The sequence below is a fragment of the Agelaius phoeniceus genome, chromosome Z (genome assembly GCF_051311805.1).
Source record: "Agelaius phoeniceus isolate bAgePho1 chromosome Z, bAgePho1.hap1, whole genome shotgun sequence".
Lineage (NCBI taxonomy): Eukaryota > Metazoa > Chordata > Aves > Passeriformes > Icteridae > Agelaius > Agelaius phoeniceus.
In genome coordinates this window covers 28,966,854-28,993,823 of record NC_135303.1, presented here as the reverse complement: position 1 = coordinate 28,993,823, position 26,970 = coordinate 28,966,854, and the positions used below count along the sequence as shown (strand labels likewise).

The window sequence follows — 26,970 nt, the reverse complement described above, 5'->3', positions numbered from 1 at the left end:
ATATGTTAAACTGTTGTAAATGTAGACACCCTAATAATGTTCAATAGATGCCTCATATAACCAGTCTACAAAATGGTACATTTTTTATTTAAGAACTATCCTATAAATATTTTTATTTACAAATTGTTGGTGTTATTGTTTTAAATGATACATTAGAGCATTTTTTCTGTGACAGAGCATTGGAAACATACTGTGACAGGGCACAAATGATATCTGCATATTTCAAAATACAGAAAGGAAAAACAACCAATATTTTTAACCAGGAAAATGCACTCAAATTTTCAGAAGCTGTCTTTCCATGACAGCAATACTTATTGTTCTGAGCCTTCAGTATCTTTGGGAGTGTGTAATGCAGAAATTAGCAGAGTAGCTATGGTTGGTGTGTACTGATGACAATCTACAAACTGAGGTACTAGTGTGCAGATAAAACTGAATTAAAAATAGACCACATCTTTCATCATGGAACTAGAGCTGTGCAGTTATTCTTATTGATCTGGTTTAACATGAACATGAAGCTCAACAGCTTATGGATCTCTTTGGGATCCTTTCTTTGCATACCCAAAATGTAAGATTTTGCTAATGGGACAAGAATACATGAATGAAACTCAGGCACAGACAGGCCTAAGCCTCAGTGATTTGGTCTGGTTTGTTTGTTTTTAACTGTATAGCTCAGTAAGTTTTGAATCTGTGTTTGTTAATTTTTCCCCTATTTGGGTCATATACATAAACTATATTCCTGACTGAAAATAGAGAACATGGAGTTAGGGGAAAAAAGAAATTTGCAGAAATGCTCTACTATATATGATTGTAAAAAGGAATTTAAAACATGTGCCCCAACTGAAAAACATGAAACATTACATTTCCTTTCATGTGAAGCTTGGTGTGACCTTCATTGTTGGAAATAGCAGGAAGTATTATTTCTGCAATGAATATACTACACTTTCAGTAGTTTTGAAGCAGAAAGCTTAGCATGAATAAATACAGATATAAATTGTCAGGTCACATTTCAGTGAGAGTTCATGTTAAGCAGTAATATAAATGTAAGAGCTTACAATGAAATGAAATTTGTAATATAAAGATCAAACCTGCCTATGAGAGACCCTTTTAAGGAAATCTGTTGTACTGAAAAGATTACAATTTTGTTTCAATAGAGAGTAACATAGTATGACAAAACTAGTGTATTTCTGCTGGATAAATGTGATATAAATTAGGATCTGATTCCATGTGGATGTTCTTACCATACAAGAAAAAAAAACTTTTTAACAAGCAGGAATGCTGCTCTTAGATCAAAACAAAATAAAACAAAAACAGTCATTTGTCACAATTTTTAACTTTAGAATACTCACGCACTGAACTATTTGGTTGCTGAAGTGCTTTAGTGATTTAAATTCAGACATTCCCTTTAGCAGAGGTAAAATGTTCTTGTGTGGACATCGCTGACCCCATGCCTGTTTGCACCTTTCCTTCAGCAAGCACAGTGATGTCAGAGCAGTGAGGCAGTGGGATGTCACAGCCTCTGAATGAAGGTGCAGAGCTGAAGGTTCACAATCAGTTTATATGGAAACTCAGCAGCTCGCTTCTGGTCCATATGTCATGAGGAGATGCAAGGTTGTCTGGATCAACAGCTGTGAAGCTTTTAATGAAATATACTTAATCTAAGATGGCTTATCAGAAACCACAATTAGTCTTAGCATAGGCAAGTGATTGCAAGGACGTTTCTAATGAAATTTTGTGATTTTTTCAAATGTAGTGTTTCCAAATATGCTTAATTCATATTAAGAGTGAAAACAGGTTAGGTTTTGAAAGTCACACTGGAAGAAAAGCCATGTTGCAGCAGACTGAATGTGTACATTCAGCACAGTAGTCCGTCACTGTCAGTTCACCCATCACCTAAGAAAGTGAGTGAGAATTATACTAATATTTCTCCCAGTAATCAACTTTCTCAGCATTACATAGTTCAGGAATTCTCAGTCATAAGCAGTATTTATCAGTTTAATAACCTCACTGGATTTTATTTTTTCTTCTATTAAGTTGCCTGATTACTTTGAATTGGTGAATTCATTTAGATACTAGATGAATGGAAAGTCTTGCTGTTAATCTTTCTACATGAGTTCAACATGTAGGAATGTTTGGATAAGCTCTCAAACAGAGCTTATCCAAAACTTTTTGTTTATTGGAGTTTTTTATTTTGTTTGGGGTTTTTTATGTTAGGGGGTAGGGTATTTTTTGTTCTTGTTGGCAGTTTCATTTTTTATTGGGATTTTTTTTGTCTTTTTGTTGGTTTGAGTTTTTTAACTTCTGAAATGTGCATTAGCACATGGAGGAAATGAGTGACATGGAAATAGATGTAGGAAATAACTGATAATTCTGTGCAATAATTGCAGAACTTGAGAAGCTGATAATCTGAAATGCAAGATCATAAAATGCTACCCTTTAATTGGATAGTTTTATTGGCTATAAAACATCTCTGTCTACTTGTCATTGTGCTGATGTTATTAGAATTTTTTGAAACCTTTCTTAGACTGTCACTGCATGGCTTTAGCTGGCCATAGTCAAAGGGCCTGATTTCACATGTCCCCTCTATTGCTGTGGCATGGCAGTAGTAAGTAGTAAGGAAATTCACAAAAAGGTACAACATTAGTTAAATTGGTAGGTTTTGACTGTAGTCTTGATTGCCCTGACGCATTAACTTTTCCTGCTATATAGTTCTGAATACTTTTTAATGTTTATTTTATGTTCTAGGCTTTGTGGTTTTTTGTTATTGTTTGTTTGGTTTTTTGGTTTATGTGTGTGTTTTGGTGGTGGTTGTTGGTAGACTTAATTGCTGTTCAGAAAGTGTTGCAAAATTTCACAACATCAAGGAAAATAATCTGAAATGGACAGTTGCTATCCTTTTCCTACTTGGAATGCTTATTTTGACACCTGGCATATTTTGTCTGCACATAGTTTCTAATTTTTCATTTCTGCTTACACCATGGGTAGATTTGTCTCAAATTGTCATGTTTTGGAACTTTCAATAATCAGTGAAGGTCTCAATTTCTGAGCAGCTAATAAATGAGAAAATGTAGTCTGTTCAGTTTCTTTCTAATTATATCCATCTCTGTTTAAAAGTCCTGAAGGCAGAAATTAAAAATGTCAGTGTGACATCAGTTGTGATCTCTGAACACATTAAAGAAAAAATATTAATGCTGCAACATATGCGCCACATTTGTAGAGAGTTTGATCTTCTTTGTAATGCCCACTCACTGTTTAGCCACAGGCTTTCAAAAGTGAACTTTTATTCTGGACCTTTTTTCTTCCAATGTGTATTCTTGATTTAAGTCTTGAGAAAGCTTTTTAAATATTTTATTTTATCATCTAATGAGTGTGCCCTCTATTTCCTTTTAAACAGCAATGTAAATTCTCACTGGAGCTAGAGAAAGTACAATCAACTACCCTTATGCATCTGTGTTTGTAGTTAATTCTAACTTTATTTTGTTCATTTTGTGATGCTATCTTCCCCTGGGCTTCTATTTCTGTACTCATTTTAGCCTGCATATTCATTGACACAAAGACTTGTCTTTACTTGCACTGTAAAGTGCCCTGCTGTGGCATTAATATTTCAGAGGAAATACTGTCTTCTGGCACTATATGTACAAAATCTTGGTAATAACAGACAGAATACAAGGTTTTTGCCCACTGCATTAATATCATAACTTACAGTTTATGGACTGTTTACTACAACATTAGGCACATGAAAGCAAAATTCTGCAATCATAATAGCTGGCTTCACTGAATGCAGTCTGCTAACAAACAGCAACTGGCTACTTCAAGTTTCTGGTTGTAAAACTCTGGAGAGCTTCTAGTAATAATGTAGCTTCATAAATGTTGTATTGGCTGCTTGCTTATTGTATGTTTGCCATTGACTATGTATGATCCTTCTGTGGATAATGCTTGTAGCAATCTGGCTGGTGATGGGTAAAATTTGCAGGTGTATGCAAAATACTTGATTTAGAGCCTCCTGTCTTGAAGAGGAATATACACTTCATTGCAAGCTGTCCACACAGAAATGATGCACAGAGAAAAGCACTGCTGAGCTGACTTGGATAATCTCACTATTTCACAAACAAACCAAGTAAATAAAACAGCTCATTCCTCCAATAACTTCTCCAGTAGAAGACTAGATGCTTTCTATCACGTATCTCCATATTTCTCTTTAGGCAAATACTGTAAGAATGTTTTTTTAACATTCTTCAGCCCAAAAATGTTCTTTAAGTTTCTGTAAGGAAAGCCGTATCACCTGTTTCAGGCATTTTCACATATTCAGAGTTGTTTGTTTTTTTTTAAAGTAAACTGGGCTTCCATATTTCTCTGACACCTGAAGCTTGCAGAGTTTAAATAATACCTTAAATTTCGTGCCTGATAAAAGTACAGTTGTGCTTTTTTTTTTTTTTAATTTTTTTGATTGTGTGTGTGAGGAAGCTTATTTTACAAAGTGACAGGAGGCTTCTCACTGGGCAGGAGGATGAAACGTAACTTATAGGTGTTTTGAGTGACTCAGACGATAGATGTAGGCTTTGGTCCAAGACACACTGAAGGAAGCAATTACCTTTCCTGTTCTTTCTTTTCCTTGAGGTGAGGCTCGTCTGTTTTAAGTTGTCATGGGGTGTCTGCTGCTCTGTTACACCTCTGGCGGCAGCAGCTGGGTCGAGCTCCGGGAGCGCAGCGGAGCGGAGGGAGCTTGGGCAGCGCTACCTCCAGGCTGAAGGAGCTGCTGGACGCTCGGTACCCCAGGAGAAAGGTGGAGCCGAGGACAGGAATCCTTTACGGCGGTCATCCATCCGCCTGGAGGAAGGAATCCTAGGTGGCTGTCCTGCCCCGCTGGCTGTGCCACTGGATGGCAGCATTGGATACGGCTTGGCACCGGCGGCACCGCGCCGAGCTCCGGTTCAGCCTCGTTAAACATCACCCGGGTAAAAGATTGATAGCAATGCAAATGTATTTATAACCACTAGAGATAGTCACCTTCCACCCCAATTAGCCTTTGAATTGATTTAGTGAGAAAAACATCTATTATGGAATAAAAGTCTTAGTGATTAGTGTTGCATTATTTCACTACATTTGAAATAGCTGTAGGTAAGAGGGTCTTACAGGCATAAATAAGCTTTAATATTATAACATGCTTTTAGGCTACATCAGAAGGAAATTACAGGTCGATGGTTTGTTTTCTAAGTAAAATATACAGGTACAGTGGGTGTGCTGGGACTCTATGGCATTTACAAAATCTAGCTTATAGAAAATTTCTTTTCCTTTTTTGTTTTTAAAATGGATTATTTAACTGATCACAAAAATGTTCATCTTTCTGCAAGCTAAAAAAATTAATTAATGTTTTGAAGCTGTCTGATTTTTTTTTTCCCTATTTTTCCTTCTTCCCAAATGCAGTTTGCTGCAAAGAACCTGGAGCAAGATGAGTGGTGACAATTCTTTCTCTGGAGTGTGAATCCTGGTGGTACATCGGGTACATCCTGACATATGACTAGTACTGCTAGGGAAGTACACAGGAGAGAAGAGAGTCCTCTGCTTCAGCTGAAATTATTAAAAGGGGCTGGTATGGTTTAAGGCTTCTAATATAAAGACCTAATTTACATCACATTGAGTTTCAATTACATGTTGAAAATGTTATTTCTTTGAGAAGCAAAATTTCCCTGATATTTGATAATACAGCACTGTTTTTTCTGCTTTGCAGCTATGATGTAAATTAGCTTCCTTGCTAAGGAGTACAATGTGAACAAACAGCCTTTGAAAACAGGACTGGAGCTGTAGCTGGGCGCTTCCCGATTCAGATTCTGCACCTCCCCCTGCCGCCCTCCCCCACTGTAAAAACTGTGCAATCTTTGCTTTCTATTTATGTATTCATTTGTGTTTATATAAAGGATGGAGCTTAATGAAGTCTTTGCAGTCACAGCAGGGTAAACCACTGTGAGATCAGATGTGGCCCTCTGCTGTGTCCAAGAGCAAGACCTTTCAGTGTTGTTATTCTCTTCATTGTTCCTCAATTCATCGCTATTTAATATATAGTTTATATAGTTAATGCCATATTTTCAAAATATACTGTTACCATTTTTACTTTTTGGGAAAAATTATAAGTTTTTGTGGTTTTTATGACAATAGGGAAATACTTTATTCAGTCCAGCATGCTGGTTTTGAGGACTCAAACCACAAAGACCACCTTCCTTCCACTCCCCACAGCAGCTATTGTGACTGTTTCAAAGCCTGGTCTGAAATTTACCTGAATTCTTAATGAATGCTTGCATCCAGATGGCAGAATGTTTTCATTGATGTTGAACAAAGATACTTTTCTTGTATAAAGTTTTAAATACATTTTATACATTTGTATTTGTAGTTTGCTTTGCCACATTTAAACAAAGAGTATGGAGACAAAGAAAAATTATAAAATAGGAGAGAAATGTTAGCGATGTTTGCCAAGACTATCTTTGAATACACAACAGGACTGAAGGGCTTAAAATCTAGAATGCCCTATAAAAATTGGGAAAAAAAAACCCAATCAAAGTGAATAATTCTACTTTTAATTTCTTTTGTAGCCATGTTTTGATATCTACAATGCACTGCAGCATTGACACCAGATAATACAATGATATCCCACTTAGTCATGGTGAAGCATGCTTGACAATCAATCAAAAATCAGCTGGAAGCAAAATCTCCTGAAGGCAGCCTAGATGTGATGGGATTTGTCCTTATTTGTGTGTACATAAGTGAGAGATATGGAAGCTTTTCACATAAATGGCATGCATGAAAACTACACTGGGATTTAAAACATACATTGTATATTCTGCAAAATATTTGCTCTTGCGTATCTCCTATTCTAAAGAAATAAACAGTCTGATAAAAATAGGATCCAGGGAGCTAATATTGGCATTGATTTTTAATTTACACAAAAGTTATTGCAAATATATATCAGTGTCAATTAAAGCAGTTTCATTGCTTACAACATATAGGAAATCAGATTCCATAATTACATTTGCCATGCGGATGGTAGCACCGTTTCCAAGGTTTAAAGGTCACTGACAATTAGCATAAGATTTAAAATTAAATTACACTAAATATTGTTTACTATAATTGCTTGAAAATTTGTCAGGAAATTATGAATGCTTACTATAAGGAATATATTCTGGCAGCAAACCTCAGTTGTTTTTTTTTCCTAAGGTTTTCATTTTTAGATGTTTAATTTTGTCTTTGGTTCATAGAAAATAGTTTATGTTGCACCTAGGTAACCAGATAGAGCTTATTTACCATAAAGACATGCAATGTTTGTAGTAGTCTGGGTGCATGACAGTGTAGATAAGATTAATAAAAAGGCAAATGTAATAATCTGGAGCTGGTTAAACATTTCAGTGGACAGCAGCAAAAAAAGTCAGTTCAGTCATAACTGCAGGATAGTATTTGTATTCATTAGACTTTATGGTCTGATTTTTCCCCAACAGAAATTTTTAGCTAAATTTCTTCTTCAATTGTATTATATTTTTAGAAGTTAAAATATGTGTGTGTATGTGAGTTGGAAGTTTAGTGGATGCTTTTCCAAGGAAGAAATATTAAAATGTGGAAGGCCTTTCTGCAAGGATATAATTTTAAAGCAGGTGTTATTGTAGCAGAAAGTAGATTTAAAGAAGAGACACTGCTTCACTTTTCTCCCTAGATACAATTTGAACATTTATAGAATGGTCTCTAGCAATTGACAGCATGACACCAGGGGTAGGACAGTGAGGAGCCTACCCTGACTGATCTTTGTCTCGTGCCCTGATTGGCAATCTTAGATGTGCTAAGAAGATCTGCAGAGCCAGCTGAATATGGGATCTCTCTCCCTTTATATAGCTGTGGAAAAGAAGTGGAATAGACTTGGGCCTATTGTTGGAAGGGATTGCTAATGCTTCTTTAAATAAGGGCAAGCTGTCAGCTGTGTTCAGAGACATGATGGTTCAGCCACTCACGGTCTGTGAAAATGTTGCTTGATGCTAATGCTCTCTTTGATTGTTGTCTCCTATCTGAGAGGTTGGGAGATGTTACAGTCTATGGTATTTCCCATGTGTTACCTGAAGTTCCTTATGTCAAGTGAAAAACAGGGATATGGCCAGAAGTTACTTAGCTTAAAATTAACCTAAATCAAAAGCCAGTTTTTAGAAGACACCTACAGAAGTTCACTTGAATGAAGTTTTCAGACTAAACATAAGACTGTAAAAATTATATCACATGTCCAAACTTTTGAGAGAGGCAGAAAAGTCACAGAAAATGAAAACCTTAGATTTCTCTGAGTTTTTTTTCATTTGTAACAGGTGAGAATGTTATGACAGATGTGCCGTGTTTTACATATGCAAGATGTAAGAACACTTTGGTTAAAACTCAAAAACACTTAAACACTTTTCCATGTTATGGAACATAAGAAAACATGCCTTGAACTGAAGAACAAGGCAACACAACATTGTGTGATTTAGAGTACTACATATTTCTAGGGGTATGCATAAGGAAAGTACTAGTGGATTCTGTAAGAAGTAATCTGCTTTACAAACAAGGTTAGTGTTCAAGAGGATGTGTGAAGAGCAATTCTGACATTAAGAGAACGCAGGTCAAAAATAACATGCTTTTAGTCCAAGTTATTATATTAATGAGGAACCAAAGTGTTTTTCAGCTTCTGATTAAAGATAAAATGTGCATTATTTGGGGAATAAGGTGTTTTTCTATTTCCTATACAGGAAAGAAGGATTATTTGTAGAAAGTATTCGAGGATCAGCAGTAAATTAATTTGAAGCAAAGGTGAAGCAAACTTTCAAAAAACACCATGAAACTGCAAACTGGTGATTACACTACACATGAAGGTCAGTTTGAGGTAACATCAGGACTGTAGTCCAACGTTGGCAAAGATTTCTTTGTTAAAGCTATGTTGACTTTAGATGATTATTCTAAAATTACAAAACCAGAATTTTAAGCTTCTGCATATACTGATTTCTGGAAAGGAAATCAATTGCCAATGCAGATAATAGGCATATGAATTACTTGAATTGCTAGAGCATGTCACATTAAAAGTTGTGTCAAATGCATGCACACCCTATTTCTGGGTGAAAAAACAGTTTCAAAATGCATTTGAACACATTACAAATTGTAGGGTAATCACTGTACAAAAGCAAATATAAAGGAAGATGTTCTTATTTCTTTTATGCATGATGGAAGATGAAGAAAAAAACATATGTTGAGTCTCCGGCCTGAGGGAGACTACAATTTTACAGGTGATCAAACTTAAGAAGAAGAATGGGTTTGAGAAAAACAATGCAGAGGTGCTCTAAAGACTTAAAAACTTAAGATGACTGAATCAGGGACTGGTTTTTATTTTGTTGTTGTTTTTGTGGTTTTTTTTAATGATGATTACTGTATGTTCTTTCAGCTGGGAAAGAAGTTAAGTTATTTTTTGGTCTAGATAGTAGTACTAATCAGCATCCTCTGTGCTGTCTCTCTTGAGACACACAATTCTCAGTTGCCCTCTCTCCCTTCTTTCCTTTAGTATCTGATACTTTTTTCTTTTATTATGACAAATGCTTTTACTTATGAGCTCTGTTGTGAATTTTCTTTAATGATTAGAGGCAGTAGCTAGTCTGAAACTAGAAGGATGTCTTAAAGCCACACAAACACCTGATTTTTTCATCTGAAAACATTGAAACATACCTCTAAATAAGAAAAAGTGAATGTTTATGCTGTGCCAACAGTCCTAGGAAATTTGATGGAATTTGCCATTATAGTTGGTATTTATAAAGCCAAAAATATAATTTTCTATATTTGAATTTTTTTATAGCAAAAATAGTATATGTATTTTTTTGGTTTTCCTCTGAAGAATGATTTTTAGAACCAAGGAAAAAAATAACTGGATTTTACAATAGGTTTAAAACAGTTTGAATTTCTAGAAATAGTTTTACTGTATGCACTGAGACAGCATGGAAGAATAACACTGAGGATTTAAGACATCCCATTTTAGCCATGCCTGTTTTTGAGAACTGGAAAAAGTTAGTCTGTTCTAATATACAATTAAAGTAAACAAATTCAATCCTTGTAATATTTATGCATTTTATTTTAAGTAAAGAAAGTACAGATTCTTTAGATACTTACTATTGTAGGTTTACTGTTTTAGCATTAAGGCTGAAGAAAACATTTGTTTTATAAGAATTTTTTAACTGGGAGAAGTAAAGAATAGTGAGGAAAAAAGTGAAGTGGAAATGAAATGGCTTTTTTTTTTTCCCCTAGTGCAGCCAGGGTAGCACTGTAATGCATTCCAAAGATCTGTTGACTCCTTGTCAAGTCTTGATCTTAAACTTTTTCAGCTGATGTGACTCGTAACTGCATAACTTAAAAATTCCTGGCAAATGGCTAGCCATGTTTCAAAGCTCTCTTAGAAATAGCTGCTGAAATAAAAGGAAAAAAAATCTGTGTGTTTATCCTTGGGTTATGTTAAGAGCAATAGCTATCTGATGTACTTCATTGTTGAGAGTGTTTGGAAACTGGCTTGAAATTGACAGGAATTCACATGGTGTGAGCCGTTATCAGGACTGTCACATTGTGGGCATTCTCAGAAGACACAATGTGCAAGATCAATATAGTGATTAAAAAGGTTAAAATGAATTATGGGAATTCAGAGGACAAAAATTCAACTAGATCAGGCTTTGAGCAACTTGGGCTAGTGGGAGATGTCCCTGCCTGTGGCAAGGGGCTTCAAATCTTTATAATAATCTTTAAGGTCCCTTCCAACCCAGACCAGTCTATGATTCTATGAAATTAGATATTAAGCTGAGCAGGATGATGATGTACCTCACTGTTGGATATTTTAGGAATAATGTCTCCCAAAGGCAGGAGACTCTGCAAGCAATTGTTATATCAGAACCATTTCTGATTACTTTTGAGTCTTATGGATAAGAAAAGAACTGCTGCAATAACAAGTATTCCAGGAGTAATTTATCCAATTGTAGAAATTTAATGGAGTTAGGTCAAGGAGGGGTATCTGATCCCCATTTGTGGATGTTTTGGCTTTCAGGCCTTATTTGAATTTTTCATATACTTTTAGGTCGTGTACAGTCTGAAATGTGTTGAACCTTGTTATAAAACAGATATCAGGAGATGCATCTGTTCACCTCTGTGGACATAAGAGACGACCTTGGGAGTTCCAGCTGCTTTGTATTGCCCAAGGTCACAGATAAACATCGTGGAATATAAACACAGCACAATATGGCAATTGAATGACGTTGCATGACATGCAGATAAACATTAAGCAGTCCCTTTCCCAAGTATTATCTGCTCTTACAAGCTATGCCATCCTTATTTTATAGATAGAGAGCCAAAGCTGTGAGAGATTATATCTCTGTAATTCTCTGATGTAGGCCAGACTTTGAGTATACACTGCTTGAATCTAAGATTCAGCCAGCAGTTCTGCGTCCACGTAGGTCACAGGATAATTTGTGTTTTAGTGGCAATATTAACAGACGCAATAGCATGTTGTAAATGCACAGCAAAAAATGCTTATTTGAATGAAACACTGTAGCTTGTTTCTCTTTCTTTCTTTCTTTCTTGAAAGCCAGTCTATTTTGGATCCTTGGCCAATTAATTAATTAATTAATGAGAGTGTCACACTCACTATTTCTATTTAAAGGCTAGTTAGCCATGGCCTTCTTAATACATTGATTAAGACATAGTTAGCAATGAGTTAATGTAATTTTTTTTTAGTTTTGTTTTGTTTTGTTTTTAACTGGCTCTTCCAATTTGTGGAAATGTAGAATTTGTTTCCATGGTAACTTTGAGACTGCAAGGCTCGTGGGAAGAAGACTGGAAGGTGTATGATTTAGATTATACTTTCTGGGTTTTGTTGTGTTTTAAATGTGTTTAAGTTGGAACAATTTAGAATAGTGGGATTTGGAAAGCCTGACTGAAATGTTTTGCTAATGTCTTTGTTATTCTGAGGTAGAAATAATTCCAATGAAAATTTGACTCAGACTAGATTTGGTGGGGTTTTTTGATAGTTTTGTGTTTTTTTAATAAAGAGAGCTTATTAAGCAATAGTTGCATTTGTGTACTGAAATGTTATTTTTTCTGAAATAACATGCTGCTATTTCACAAAAAAGCCATCCTTTATTTTATGAACACTGAACTTTTTATAAATAAATATTGAACTTGAGGCTTAATTAAGTACCTCATATTTATTGTTATTAGTTCTATATATAAAGTGTTTATTTCTTATTATTAATTCAGTTGTCCAAATTACCAGCCCCCAAATATTCTTATACCATTTGCTCTCAAGTAATCCTAAAGTAGTCTAAATCTAAGCCCTAAAGTAGTCTAAAGGAAGCTTTTGAAGAAATCTAAAAATAGGGCTGCAGGCCTACAGTGATTTCAGCATTGTGAAATACAAAAGTGAACCTGTTTTTGATTGAGCTTAAACTATATTTTTTATATATTGTGAGTAAAGTTACTATTCTCTTTTGTAGGCATTTTTAATACAAAACTCACCTAGTGGTCATCAAGATCATTGTATGTATGAATGTACAGCTGGTCTTCAAGGTAGGCTTCAGTTGATCTTCATTCAGGGAGCACCTTACATCTCTAGTGTTTTAATGTTAAAAAAATAGATAAGCAATTTTGAGAGATGACAGGGATTTAGGGTTCAAAAAGTTAAGGAACTCCTGACATATGTGGACTATTGGTTACTTTCATTATTCTTAATGTAAGAGATTTTCTCTGACCAAACAACTTGATCAAACCCAAACACAGCTGAACTGTTGTAGTAGAAATATTTGTTTTTCTGTAGCTTGCTTTTCTTTGGTTAGGCTAATTTTTAATGGTTTTCTTCAGCTTTCATAAGAAAAAGCTTGTACTTAAATGCATCTGTTTGTGGTATGGAAAACATTTATTCATAAAACTGAAGGCCTTGTGAAGAGTAAGAAAACATAACGTATTAAGATTTTGGAAGAGAAATCATTCTGCTTGAGGAGGATTTGGCATTGCCTGGAGTTAATGAGTCATGCAATTTTACTTCTAATTTTGTTTGGATCCTCTCCATAGAATATCTTTTCTTTCCCAGGTTTTTGCAGTTGTGAATATGCATCTGAATCTACAGAATGGATACCAAATCAGTCCACTTGCTACTGAAACATACAAGATTAGAACAACTACTTAGGTAGGATTAAATATGCCTACTTGTGTGTTTTGGTGGGTTGATCTTGGCTGGATGACAGGTGTCCACCAAAGCTGCTCTATTACTCTGTTCCTCAGCTAAACAGGGGAGAGAAAATACAGCTGAAGGTTTATGGGTTGAGATAAGAACAGGGAGAGGTCACTCACCCATTGCTATCATGTCCAAAAGAGACTGGACCTGAGGAAATTAATTTATTGCCCAACAACTCAGAGTGGAATACTGAGAAGTAAAACTGAAACTCAAACCACCCCTCACTTGTTCTTCAGGTCAGCTTCATTTGTGTTACTTTACCTCCCTCACTGCAGCAGCAGAGGGGGGTGAGCTGTGTCAGTTCATCACACACTGTCTCTGCTTCTCCTTCCTCCTCAGGAGGAGAACTCCTCACACACTTCCCCTCCTCCAGTGTGGATCCCTTCCAGGAGCTGCAGTTCTTCAGGAACAGGCTGCTCCATCATGGAATTCATGTGTGGCCATGAGTCTTGTCAGCAACCCTGCTCCCACATGGGTTCCTCTCTCTGTGGCTCACAAGTCCTGCTGGAGCCTGCTCCACTGTGAGCTTCCCACAGGATCACAGCCTTCTGTCAGGTATCCACCTGCTCTGGAGTGGGGTCCTCCCTGTGCTGCAGGTGGATCTCTGCTTTCACATGGACCTCCATGGGCTGTAGGGACATGGCTGCCTCACCATGGTCTGCACCACGGGCTGAGGAGGAATCTGTGCTCCAGTACTTGAACACCTGCTCCCTCTTTATGGTACTTCATTATATGTTTTAGTGGGCATGGGAATATGCTGTCAAAAGTTGGACTTGATGATATTGGAGGTATTTTCAACCTTAATGAGTCTATAATTCTATGATTAATTGACCTTGGCATCCACAGGGATGTTGCTCTCTCAGTCTTCTCTGGCTGCAATTGCTTCTGCACAATAAATTCTTCCCCTTAAATCTGTTATCCCAGAGGTGCTGCCACAGTCACTGAGGGGCTTGGCTTGGAGAAGGCTGGCATTGTCTCCATCAGACACGGATATAGTTTCTGGCTGCTTCTTCTGGAATCATGGAATCATAGAATCAATTAGGTTGGAAAAGACCTTGGAGATCATCAACTCCAGCCTCTGACCTAACACCATTGTATCTACTAAACCATGGCACTGAGTGCCACATCCAGTCTTTTTTTAAACACCTCCAGGGACAGTAACTCCACCACGTCCCTGACCAGCCCATTCCAGTACCCAACCATCTTTCTGTAAAGAATTTTTTTGTCTAATCTCTAGCCTAAACTTTCCCTGGCACAGCTTAAGATTGTGTCCTCTCATCCGGTCGCTGGTTGCCTGGGACACCAATAGGACAATAGGACAATTTGGTATGGAAGTGAAATTTGATATGATGTAATTTGGAATGAAATGTAATAGTCTTTAATTGGTTGAGGGTTTTTTGTTACAAATCAGAAACATCAATGATGTTCTTTCAAATTCTGTTCAAATTCTTTAGACTTGAGAAACACTTATTATTGTAAATGTGTTATGTGTTGTCCTCTTTGCTCTTAGAGTAGGGGAATGAATATAATTCACCATAATACTGTAGAATGTATGTCAGCATCAGTAGGTCTCTGAACCAGATCTCTGAGTTTTTAGGTCTCTCCTGATTCAGTGTTATTTCTTCTCTGCTCCTTTCTTTTTTCCCCTCCCATTAGTATAGCATTAACTTTTAAGACACTAGTTTTCATTTTACTGTTCAAGTAGATGGAAAAAGCAGCTAAAATAAATGAATAATTGATTACTGTAACAATAAATCATCTGTCCAACTTTGCTCTTTTTTGTCATTTGCTTATCCTAAAAGCAAAATTCACATGCCATTAAGCGAAAGGAGGTTGTGACAGAGATGGCTAGTTATAGAAGTTTCCAGCTTAGTTTCACATCAGTGAATAGTATTGTTTTGTTGTTATGGACAATATTGGTGCATAATGATTTCTCAGGTGGACAGTCATATATTAATTTACTGAACATTTAAGGGAAAGTCTGAAGTAAAAGTCAGTTTTCAGTTCTGAATGGTTGATTTTCTGTTTTATGTGAGGTTTTAATGGTTGTGGGGTTTTTTGTGCTCATGTTCTATTTTTATTGATACATTGAATTTCTGGGAGAAAGGAGGCTTCAATATAAGCAGTGGATTCTTTCAAATTGAAAAATATGAAATGAGGTAAAAGTTTCTGGGGACCCTACTATGAATAATCAGTAGCAGGAACTCTGCCTGTCTGTAAGACCCAGATTTGCTTCCCTGTAAGAGTCTATTGGTCCTTAGGGCCTGAAAGAAGAAAATGTTGACAGCAGTGCTTAAATCAGTGTGGGGTTTTTTACTGTAGGCATTTTTTTTTACTTTGCAGAGGCATAATGGTCATGCTGTTGTATAAGTTTTTCTGTTCTTGTCATACATTTGATTTTCCAGGTGAATAGGACTTCAGGCACTTGATGGACACATTTGCCTGAGAAATTATATAAGCAACTTGGAATCTTCTTTGAACAATTTGAAAAAAATATTTTTCAAAATAAACTCACTTTCTCAATAAAAGCTTGCTGCCAGTAAACACTTCCACGCTATTGTTGCACAAACGGTAATGGATCATGCTGTCCAAGTTTATGTCATGTTGGTGGCAGATGGCAAGTAATAAACAACCCGCTGTTTGATTTCTGCATGCTTTGATTGTTTGTTCAAATGAGCAATAAATGTAGCTAATGTTTAGGCTCCAAAATATCTTTGACTGTGAGTGGAGAATACTTCACTTGCTTGGCTGAAGCAGATATTCTCTATTCTTGTTTTCCTGTCAGAGTTCACAAAACAATGATCCTTGAAGAAGCTGCAATATTTGGTTCTCTGACCACTTGACATTATATTAGGTATGTGCTAATAAAGAATTCAGTCTCTCCTGTCAAAGCCAGAAGGAAGGATTAAGTCAAGGAGACTTATTTTGCCTAGTCTGCTATTTCACTCTTCTCTTTCTTCTTACTTCCAATCAAGAAAAAAGTTAAAATTACCTTTTATTCTTGTTCTTTCTGTAATAATACCCAAATCTATATTTTAAAATATCTTTGGATTATCCTGACCCATTCTTTTTCTTCTGCTTTATTCCAAAATCAACGAAGAGGGAAATTTAATTGTACTATTATTTGATTTCCAGATAAAAAATTACCTTGTAAAATCCAATTCCAGTTGGTGCTGATGTGTTTGCTTTTTGAAATATCGAACATATGAACATTTGATTGCTTAGGATCAGATTGGATGTAATTTCCTTGGCTTCTTTGATCTTTAAAGACAGCAGGAGTCTACCTTTTTGAATGGCACTTGAATATAGGATAAAAAAGGAAAAAGAAAAGTAGCATGTGTGAATATCAGGGCAAATTATATTATTATAACCTGAATGACATGCCTTGCTATTACTATGCTAAGCACAACTTTCTCTGTTCTCAATAAATAGAATTATTTAATTCAAATATGTGTATGAAAATTGCCATTTGTACGATTTAAGTCATGACCATTTAACTATTATAATTGGAATTGATTGTCCAAGTCTTTGTAACTCGGTTCCATGGTAACAGTTTGGATATTAGAGTGCTACAATAAAATTGCCATGGCTACACTGACTGAAGCCTTGATCTTAAAATGAACTTCACACTCAAATGGGGATTTACACTTGTCTAATCACTGTAATTTTCACACCCTGTTGAAATTTGCGTGCCAGACACTTTGGCATGAGCAGGAAAGACTGCTGCTCTGAAACACTTAAATCTTAATATCTCTGCTCTTGGGTCACATTCAGGTGTTGTTTGGAATAGTTTTGTAAAAAGTTAAGAAGTTTAGTAATGGCTGAATTGAGCATTGAGCTGGTGTTTATGTTTGTAATAAGTAACAACTGAGAATTAAACAGGGCAAACTATTTTTCATATTATGAATGAGCAAGATTTCTGAAATTCATAGACCCCCACAGGCTGTAGGTGCCATTGACCAGGCCTCCACCATGTGAGTGAAAGATGCACTTCAAGTGCTTTCCTAAGCTGCCTTTACAGGGTGTATAGTCCTTTTTAGAGATCTTCTCACTTTCTGACATTCAGCCCAATTTTACCTGACTAGGAATGTGAAAGATCAGTTAGAGATGAATGAATGTACAAAAATTAGATAATTAGAAAATCTAGCAGGAGTCTTTCAAAGTGGCACTTAGGAGTGTTCCTAAAGGAGACAGTTATTGTTTGAAATGTTGACTTATCACTTCTTCTTAACCATCATAGGAAATCTCTCTGCTGGTGTCAGCATTTGATATAGGAAATGGTATATGGTAACCCCCGAAGATGGAATAGGATAAAAATTTAAGCAACCATGTAATAGATTCATATGATTAGCAATTGCTGGTTAATTAGGTCAGGTTATCTTTGACTAGATTAATGCAAGCACAATGACCATGGGGTGTGAGGTACAGGAGTTTTACATAGGGAGGGATTGGATGAAATAGCTTCAGTGTGAAGTTAACAATAAGGTTAATTTTTTGGGGTCTTATTTGGTATAGAACATGGCAGGCTTGCATCTGACTATCTTGTGTAGGTATTTGACATCTTTTAAGACAGGAGGGAGGGTTCCATCTTTAAGAGACTGGTACTTCAAAAAGTCTGACAATGAAGGGATTTGATTCCCTCAAAAGGAAAGCTCCTCCTGTTAAGAGCTTTGGTTGCAGGAGAAGGACTGACAGAAGGGCTTTGGTGTGTGTTTGTGTATTCCACATTTGTGTTTGTGATGTTATGATACACAAATCAGTGTGGTGTTAAGCAAAAATAAGTGAGCTGATTAAAGTCCTGAAAACTTTATTGCTGCATCAATAGTGTTTCATCAGTACTGTCGAGCCAGTTAGTCCTTCTTCTCAGGGTGAATACAATTGCTGCAAACTGAGCTACCTTCTCTGCCTAGCAGTATTCTCTGCCTTGTAGGTACACTAGTCAGGTGTAAAGAGTATACTTCTGCATAGTATACACTGGCATGAAAGATTGCACATCCTTGATAATGAGAAAAAGATCTTGTCATGAGAGTAATGGTTGAGAACATAAACTATTGAGCTGAAGATTCTCCCATTCCATTATTCAAAGACCTTGTTTTCTGTTAAGAGGAACTCGTAAGAGGTTATATATATGTTTCAGAAAATTGATTTCATTCCTGTTTCCATTTAATTCTAATGCAAGAATCTTACAAGTTCTATTTGACTGAAATAATATCCTTTTAATTTAATCTCAGCAATTTATAAGCTCGTTAACAAGATTTACTTTTTCAAAAATTTCCAATTTGACTCAAGTCAGAGTCACCATTTGAAGTAATGGTATTGCATGTGAAATAACATTTTTAGATGTCCCCAATGCCTCAGAAACTTTATTGTTAAGTGACTTATTAGCAAAATGTCTTGTTAGCTGGTGTAGAGTTGCCTGTAATACTTTTAGATTTCCTGTTGCCTTATAGCTTACACCATTAATAACATGTAGAAGAAAAGAATGCAGAAAAAAAAAAAAGACATTATTTCAGAAGTAGTTGGTGAGGTGATGACAAACTGATAACAATTGTCCCTGTTTCCCAACTGAAGAAAAGTTTCTTTCAAACCCTCTTTTTTCACCATTATCTGGAAAACACTATTGTCTTTGAGGCATCAAAATTAATCTTTCTGTGCATCAACACAACAAAGTGCTTTCCAGGAGTAACAACAGGTCAAGACTTAAACTGTAAATAAAAGGGAATTTTTAAATCTTTCCAAGTAAAAATGCCCAACACTCTTTACAACATTAAGTGAGATTGTGCATTATGTTAAATATCATAGACATATGATTTTGAAATCAAACTGAAGTGCTTTTCTCTGTTCAAGTCTTAGGCTGCTGTTTATTCAAAAAGGCTGAAATCTTTCTTGATTACAGGCTTATGCTGTGCAAGTGCATCAAATCAGAGATCAAACCATGCTTTTCCCTTTGCTGGGATGCATCCTGCAAATCCTTATGCTTGGATCACAGGAAAGTGACACCTTCTACACCTAAAAGCTTCTCATGGGGTTTGGTATCCATCTCCCTTCTTTGCTAGCTGAACAGAGCTCCCGCGGCCCTTACTGACTAAAGTCCTTTTCCCAGTTCAAGGGGTAAGAACACAGATTAATGCAAGAGAAGGAAGTTTTTTTGAAAGACAATCAGCTAGGAGTCCCATCAACAGGGATCCTTTAACTTTCATGTTGAGAGCTGAGATTAATATCTACCCATCTGGTTAACTTTAACTTTGGAAAATTATGTTCAGGCCTAATTATTTTCTCTATCTCCTCCAAAATCGAAAGAAATTTATGCAGCTAGATATACATTCTTAAATCAAGTTTTTTTTACTTTTTTGATCTAGCTGATCAAAATTAATAGGAAGAATTCAACAAAAAGCTGACCTAGACCTTTCAAAGTCAAGGACTCCTTATCCTTCTATCACAAGTTATAAGCATTTTGCAGAGAGGAGGGAGGATTCCTTTTGAAGTAAGAGGAAACAATTTGTCAGGATGATTTCCAGAAGTCCTCTTAGTTTAGCAAAACAGTTTGACAACAGCAAGGTCAGTAACAGTGCCTTGCCAAGTGGCTCTGCATCTACTATGGTTGAAAATGAACGGCAAATTGTGGAAATCAGTAATGCAAAACCCGATGCCTAAAGTGTGTAAATATATTTCTTCTCAGGATAAGATACAATGTGAATATAGAATGCAAAACTAGCTCAAGTTGAATATAAACATGCAAATATTTAGTTTAGAAAGAGAAGCAACAGGAAAGTTTAGTAAGGAATGTAAAATCAAACATTGCTTTGTAGCATTCTGTACAGTAAATTTATAAATATCCCGTTTATATTTGTGAATATAAACACTTACAGTGCTGGATCATTTTACAGTGATTTTCTTTTTAAATTTTAGTCCTTTATTGTATCAGTATTTCAAACACAGGAAAGTCTGATTCAAACCTTGTCAGTAATTTTTTTCAAATAACAGGTTTGACAACTCAATTTTCCTGTTACTGATTTACTTTAAGAATTTTCAAATCACCAAAGTGTATTCATTATTCCTGTGTTTATTGTGACCCATATTTTAGTTGCCAAAATGCAAGCAGATTCACAGTCTTAGTTACATTTCAACACAGTAATTGCTAAATCATTTAGGAAGGAGGAAATAAAAAAGTCCCATAAGCAGTTGTTATTATGCATGTGTATTTTTAATATCTAATTTTCAGCATAACCTTAGATTACAGTGCAGGTTAAATTTCCCTTGCTGATTTGTAAGTATAATGTAAACTCTAGGCTCAGCTAATGATATTGCAATATAAAACTGTTCTGTTGCAATAAAAGACCTTGCTTAGCACTGCAAAGCTCTGGGTTCATTTCAATGTGATCATTTAGGCGCTATGGAGGGATTATGCTTTTATTGTATTTTGTTTCATGAATACATGAATGAATAATAAGTTCAACAAACAAGAGTTCCCTACTGGCTATCTCAAAGAAATCATTTTGCAACATGTTATGAATTTCAATCAATCATCCTCAACAGTCCTTGTCCTGCTGAGGTTTGTGCATTAACCAAGTCAGCATTTTTGGAACTATTGTAAATAGCTTGATATTTGATAAGAATGTCCAAGATCAGGAAGTTGAAAAGGAGTGCTAGAGAAGAAGCATCCTGTCTATATAGCATATTTTTTTGTACCTACCTTTCCACACTTTTCAAGCCTTGATTGTATTGTAGTTGTGTGTCCAGGACATGTCCTTGTTTTGTGTGACTTCTCTTTCAATGAGCTATCTTCCTTAAGAAAGAACTAAAAAAGTAATTATGGACCGCAAATACATATAAATGCACACACATACCTGTAAGCTTGTGATTCAGAAAAAGAAGGATGAAAATGTACAAGAATGTGGACTATGTTTAAGAGTACTGTTTTATCCCATCTCTCTGGAAATTTATCGGTGTATAAGGTAAGGGTAAAATATTAATTCATTTAAATTGTGATAGCCAGAATGAGAACATTGGTAAGAAGGTCAGAACTTTGCAATATTTGCATGTAGGATGGCATCAGTATCAAATTATCAATTTCTGATTTGTTTATGTCTTTTACAATAACTAGTGAAAATAAATAACACAGTGCATGATAACACAGTACAATGCATGCTTTGTTCTGGGGCTAAGTGTCCTGTGGATGCATCAATTAGGAATTAAAAAAAAACCCAAAATGTTTATAAGATTTCTGAAAGGAGAGATGGAGGAAAAACAAAGATGCATTCTGATGGAATTCACAGTCTAGTATGGTGTATTTAATTCTGTGCCTTGTCCCAACTTCATCCCATCTCTTTTTCTGAGAGGGACAAAGTTTTTCTCTCTATTCATTCTCTATACTTCCCCCTGCCTTTCCTTTCTCAGGTTATTACTGAAGTATCTGTCTTGGTTTTTGTTGTTTTTTAATAAGAACAAAATGCACCATGATTTTGCTTAAAATATATGTTTATCAACTTTTGTAGCTATTCTTAAAAAAACCCATGCCATGTAAGTGCCAGGGTGTATCTCTGCAAATTGAAAATGATGGCTTACGCTCTACACTTGTCAGAGAAAAATAGTTATGCCAACAAGTAGTTATTTGACAGCTTGCTGCTGTTTACAGGTTGTTTGTTCTCCTCAGCTGGTAAGTATTGCTCTTGTATCTTCTCTTTTTTCACTAAGAAGTGACTGCAGGACACAGATCTGTTCTTTCAACACTTTTATAGAATCATAGAATGATTTAATTTGGAAAAGACCTCCAAGATCATCAAGCCAAATGTTAACCCTGCACTGCCAAGTTCAACAGTAAACTATATCCCTAAGTGCCATATTTACATGTCTTCCAAATTGCCTCCAGAGATGATGACTCCCAGATTGCGAAAGGGCTTGAGAACCCTTTTAGTGAAGAAATTTTTCCTAATATGCAGTCTAAACCTACCCTGGAGAAACTCGAGGCTGTTTCCTCTTGTCCTGTCACCTGTTATTTGGCAAATGTGGCAGACCTCCACCTGACTACAGCCTCCTTTCAGGCAGCTGCAGAGAGCAGAAGCTTCACCAGCTCTGTTGCTCTGTTGCCCTCTGGATTCACTTGAGTACCTGAGTGTCTTTCTTGTCACAAGTAGCCCAGAACTGAACACAGGACTTGAGGTGTGGCCTCACCAGTGCTGACTACAGGGGTATGGTCACTGCCCTCGTCCTGCTGGTGGCACATTGCTGATCCTGGCCATGATGGCAGCAGCTTTCCTAGCCACCTGGGCACAGCTGGCTAGGAAATTCAGCCACTGCTGACCATCGCCCCCAGATCAAACCCCAGGCAGCTTTTCAGCCCCTCGAGCACTGCCTGGGGTTGTTGTGACCCAAGTACAGGATCTGGTATTTTGCCTTATTGAACCTCATCCGCTTGCCCTCAGACATGAATCCAGCCTCTCCAGGTCCCTCTGAAGAACTTTCCTGCCCTCCAGCAGATCAACATTCCATCCCAACCTACTGACACCTGCAAAGTGACAGAAGGGGCACTCCATCCTCTCATCCAGATCATGGATAAAGATATTAAGACTAGTCCCAACACTGAGCAACACAGCTGTTGACCAGCTGCCAATGGGACATGGCACCATTACCTCCACTCTCTGGGCACAGCCACACAGCCAGGTTTCACCCAGTGCCCCTGTCCAAGCCTTGAGCAGCCAGTTTCTGCAGGCAAGTGTTGTGGGAAGTGAAGTCAAAGGAATCAGCAAAGCACAAGTATACACAGCCACAGCCTGTCTTCTGTAGCCTTTCTATCATCCATTAAATGAGTCCCCTTGTCATAGAGGGAGATTTTGGTCAATCATGAGCACTTTTCATAAACTGGCTGGTGGCTGTGCTGCGCAATGGCACTCAAAGTGTCTGCTCCAGCATCTTCCCCTGCACTGAGGTCAGGCTGACAGGCCAGACCTTCCATTCTGACTCTTCTTTTAGATGGAGGATATGTTTGCTAACCTCCAGTTCACTGACCCTCCCCTCTCAAAATGTCTTAGCAAGCACTTTGTCCAGCCACATCAGTACCCCTTGAGCAGGAGAGGTCAGTTAAACTGAGTGATGAAAATATTGGCTTTATTTATAAGCTGTATAATGCTTGTGTATGAATGCCAAAGATGGAACCTCTCTTGAAGACTGTCTTGCTCTTATAAATACTGATCTAATCTCCACTGACAATACTTATATTTATATTTAAGTAGTAAACTGGGAGGATGGCCTTAAGATCTAGTTCTAAAATTTTGGTTATTGGGTGTAAATGCTGCTAACTTTTTGAGTTCCTTTGTCTCATCTTAGGCACTTTGAAAAGTGTGGATGTTTGCATGGAAATGATCTGGCAGATAAAGTGTGTAAATCCAATATTTTGGATGTACACATTTGGACTTGCACTGAAGTATTTGCAAAGTGGTCCCTGCAGGTGATACAGTCATGTTGTCTGAATAACAAGTAGTGTGTTTGTCCTTCTGATATGGCTTTTTTTTGCTTACATTGTAGAGTTGATGTTTTGGTACCTACTTGGCTGAGAGCATTATGGAATCATGAAAAAAACATCATTTACTGATACGTTGACTAATTTTGTCTTGTCAAAATTGTCAAATCTCTTCAAAGTGATTGTCACCACCTCTTTGATGTGGCACTCTGTTCCATACATAGACACTGTTCACATAAATTGTGTCACATTATGCTTTTTTTTTACCTCTGCCATTTAACTCCAAAAGGACTACTTTGTCTTAGTTGGTGATCTAGTCAATTTTATAGGTTGGCCTCATTTCATGTTCTCATTATGTTTTTCACTTGTGTCATTCCCCTTAATTGTAGGAAAAAACCTTACATTCTTTAATAATTTTGGGAGCTATTTGCAATCTTATTGTTATCCTTTTTGCAATATATTGACCAAACCAGGTAAATTTTATCTGTTGCAGTCTTGTTAATGCCAGAACATATTAATCATTATAATAGGATTTTCTCCAAAGGATGCCCTTCCCTTTGGTAATTTCTCAGCCTTGTTTACTGATAAACTCCTCTGTTCAGGAATAATGCAGAAAGACCATTTCTTCCCACTAGAGGACAAAGATGATATATGCTCCTGGGTAATAAACTTAGGTGTTACAAAAAACTGCATGAGTGCCCACTGTGTGTTCTGTGATTACCTCATTAGAAACATCTTTTTCTCAATTTTACATGGCTTGTAGGACTCCATCATACTGGAGAAAGAGATACTAGAATTATGGGGTGCGTTTGCTGATTAAATTTCATTTTCTTCTCCTTTGTAAACCATCTACAAGGAATCACATCTTAACACTTGTCACTCCTTTTTGAAGCACTAGCTAGTCACATAAGTCCTTGAAGAATTGGGCCCTTCTCTCTATAAAAGCTTTGTTTGCCCCAGAATATTTCAGAGTTCTCTCACATACTTTGAGGTTTGATCTTCTTGGTATTAATCCATCTTCTTGGTGCATGGATTAATACCACTTATGCTTATTTTTTACGTCTAACAAATAGAGTCATAGAATGGTTGGAGTTGAAAGGAATGTAAAGATTGTCTTGTAACAAACTCCCTGCCATGGAAAGAGACACATTCCACTAGAGCAGACTGCTCAAAGCCCCATCCAGCCTGGTCTTGAACACACCAGGAATGGGACAGCCACAATTTCTCTGGGAACAGGTTTCCCATCAACCTCATGGTCAAAAATTTATCTAATATCTAATCTGAACCTCTTCTGGGAGTAGGTTTAAAATAATTTAAGCCAAAAATGATTTCAAATAATTCTTACTTGTCTTGTCACTATATGCCCTTGCAAAAGATCTCTCCCCATCTTTCCTGTTCGTTCCCTTCTGGAAGGCCAAAATTTGGTCATCCTGAAGCTGTCTCTTCTCTAGGCTGAATGATTTCTATTCACTCAGTCCTTCCTCATAGCAGAAGTGCTCTATCCCTCTAATCTTCCTGGCCATCCTCTGGAGTCATTCAAACAGATCAAAACAGGTCAATTTCCTTCCTCTGCTGGGGACCCCAGAACTGTGCACACCACTCCAGGTGGGCTCTCACCAGAGCAGAGCAGAGGGGCAGAATCCCCTCCCTCACCCTGCTGCCCACCCTGCTTTGGCTGCAGCCCAGGACACGTTTGGCTTTGTGGGCTGTGAGTGCCCATGGCTGGGTCATGTCCAGCCTCTCACCCACCAGCACCCCCAAGTCCTTCTCAACAGAACAGTGCCTTGCATTTGGCCTTTTTAAACCACGTGGAAGTTCCTGCACCCACTTCTTTTCCAGGTTTTTCTGGACGATGTTTTTTCCTTCAGGACTCTTGAAGGAACTCAGCTTGTTGTCATCTGCAAATTTGCTGAGGGTGCATTTGATCCCTTCATTTATGTCACTGATAAAGATGTTAAATAACACTGGTGCCAGTACAGGCCCCTGAGGGCACCACTTGCCACTGACATCCACTGAGACTCTGAGCCACTGACTACTACCCTCTGGAGGTGACTATCTATCCAAATTTCCCAGGGTATCCCTTGATACCCTGTCTCCTTGATGAGATGGAAGTTTCCTAAATTTCAGAGACATATCTTTATTTGACTTATAAGCTTGAGGACTGCAAATTCCACCTGCAGGTCAGGCTGTCTCCTGACATCTTGATGTCCTCAATTAACTCACTTACACTGCTGACCAATGGATCTAGAAACGCATCCCTTTTGCTAGGGCTGTGACCTATGAAGATATCCTCCATTCCTTCCAGGGGTCTCCTGGATTGCCTAGACCTTGCCATGGTGATGTCTCAGTACCTTATGTAAAACCAACTGCGCTGTGCTGTGCAAAGGTAGCTGCTGTATTGAAGAGCTCACGGCCTTGTGGGTAGCCATTGAATGGGGCGAGAGCATTCGTGTTATATGGAGCAGGAAGGAGCTGAGAAAAAAAGGAGATTAAATGACTCTTGGAAATAAATCTGTAATAAAATTGTTTGAACTGGAGAAAAATCTTCCTGAATAAGGCAATCTCACAGTCCAAATATGTTTCAAAGTGTTTTCTCTTAGAGAAAGGAACCAGATACTTGTTGGCAATAAGCTCCCCTTTTAACCACTTTTGTTACTTGATGTAACAAATGCTTCTGGATAATGCCCTGGTGGATTCATGCAGATGACTCCTTTTTTTGCAAGGTGCACAGGGTACGCTGTGCTAATTTACTAGCATGAAGTAAATTAGATAGAAATACCTTTGTGCACTGATCATTTTTTAACTCATCTTCAGGTTCAATGAATTACATATTTGTTTGTTTTTGTGGCTTGAGAAATCCATTTATTCTTTTTCCTATCTGAAATGGTTTATACTAAAGCTTTCATAATACCCTTCAGTTTCTGTGTTAAATTGATGTTTAAATTGGAATGAAAGTAGGAATCTTGGCAGTTTAGATAATTTACTTCATCTGGTGGCCAGCTATGTTAACAATCACATCATATGCCAGCATTTGCACTAGATGAAAGAAGTCCCTGGGGCACTAGAACTGCATTTTAGAAGCAGAGTGAAAATACAGTTATGGTCTTTGTTTCACTGTTTTATTCTGTAAAATGGAAAATTATTTTAACTGGAATTTTTAAGTGTTAAAAGCATAATGTAAAGGTTTTGTTGAGGGCTAATTTGGGTGTATTTGCCTTGGAAGCTGAATGACAATTGATCAGTATTCTGGACAGGAAGTGTTCAGCAC

At 37.0% G+C, this 26,970-nt stretch overlaps 1 long non-coding RNA gene across 3 annotated transcripts; it reads left to right on the top strand.

Moving 5' to 3' along the window:
* Window positions 1–1,914: 1,914 nt before the first annotated feature.
* On the top strand, window positions 1,915–16,844 carry LOC143691953 (uncharacterized). 3 transcript variants are annotated; one of them, XR_013179756.1, is made up of 6 exons: window positions 1,915–4,952; window positions 5,422–5,587; window positions 5,726–5,855; window positions 8,745–8,867; window positions 12,510–12,582; window positions 13,103–16,844. It is a non-coding gene; the product is annotated as an uncharacterized LOC143691953 (long non-coding RNA). The 3 variants fall into 3 exon arrangements; XR_013179757.1 differs by lacking the exon at window positions 5,726–5,855; XR_013179755.1 differs by lacking the exons at window positions 1,915–4,952; window positions 5,422–5,587; window positions 5,726–5,855 and having other exon boundaries at window positions 5,866–8,867.
* The last annotated feature ends 10,126 nt before the right edge of the window (window positions 16,845–26,970 follow it).